The 1,198-nt window shown below is 35.4% G+C and overlaps 1 non-coding gene across 1 annotated transcript; it reads right to left on the minus strand.

Annotated features, from left to right (window-relative positions):
• Positions 1-614: 614 nt before the first annotated feature.
• On the minus strand, positions 615-723 carry LOC142870723 (U6 spliceosomal RNA). The gene has a single exon (XR_012919068.1). It is a non-coding gene; the product is annotated as a U6 spliceosomal RNA (small nuclear RNA).
• Between the last annotated feature and the right edge of the window lie 475 nt (positions 724-1,198).

Consider the following 1,198-nt stretch of genomic DNA (forward strand, 5'->3'; position numbering starts at 1 on the left):
CCAGTAGAAAATAGAAATAATGATAACAAAAGATAAATTCCAATAGCAGGAGCTATAATTATTAAACTGTGATATAAATTTTTAAGATTGATAAATCATTGTTATAAAATTTATATGGAAAATATTTTTCAGATGATAATTCTAGCTCAATTTAAGTGAATATAGATAAGTTGGAAATAGATTTAATAGGCTGTGTAGAAAAATCAAAGATATTGAACTAACCTAATTGCATTTGTTCTGGTAAATATTCTCAGAGAAAAATAATCAATAGATGTAATTCCATCTAAAAGTCTATCTTCATAAACACAAGATAAAAACATTCTTAGGGTCAAAAGAGGGAGTCAAATATCTTGACTGTCTGCTGAAGCTCCTAGAGGAAAACAGAACTAGAGACAGTGAACAAGCCTTTGCTGTTTTGTGTTTTGTAAAGAAGATTTGATTATTTTAACAATTTTTCATCAATAAAAAAATTTACAGTATGCAGCTTCACTTTGTAAGTCTCATTTTTCCTGTTGATTATGTAATGGTCAGTGCCTACCTAGTAAAGTCCCTTGCCCTGAGGCCCTACACCTTTTATTTACTTATTTAGTTTTTTTTTTTTTTTTTTTTTTTTTTAAAATATGGAACGCTTCACGAATTTGCGTGTCATCCTTGCGCAGGGGCCATGCTAATCTTCTCTGTATCGTTCCAATTTTTTAGTATATGTGCTGCCGAAGCGAGCACTACTTATTTAGTTTTGAGATGGGGTTTGCTATGTTGAATTATGTCCCCCCAAAAAATGTGTTGAAGTCCTAACCTATGAATATGAACTAATTTGGAAATAGAGTCTTTGGGGATATTAATTAAGCCATAAATTATTAAGATGAGGTCACACCAGAATAGGGTAAGTCCTTAATCTAATATAACTGAAGTCCTTATAAGAAGAGAAGAGACACACACACAGAGGAGAACACCATGTGAAAGCACAGAGACACAGGGGAGAATGCCATGTGACAAGAGAAGCAGAGATTGGAGTGATGAATCTACAAGCTAAGGAACACCAAGGATTACCAGCAACATGAGAAGCTGAGAGAAAGGCATGGAACAGGCCGGACGGAGTGGCTCACTTCTATAATCCTAGCACTCTGGGATGCTGAGGCAGGAGGATCACTTGAGCTCAGGAGTTCAAGACCAGCCTGAGGAAGAGCCAGACCCTGTC

This window comes from Microcebus murinus, chromosome 4 (genome assembly GCF_040939455.1).
Source record: "Microcebus murinus isolate Inina chromosome 4, M.murinus_Inina_mat1.0, whole genome shotgun sequence".
NCBI classification, from domain to species: Eukaryota; Metazoa; Chordata; class Mammalia; order Primates; family Cheirogaleidae; genus Microcebus; species Microcebus murinus.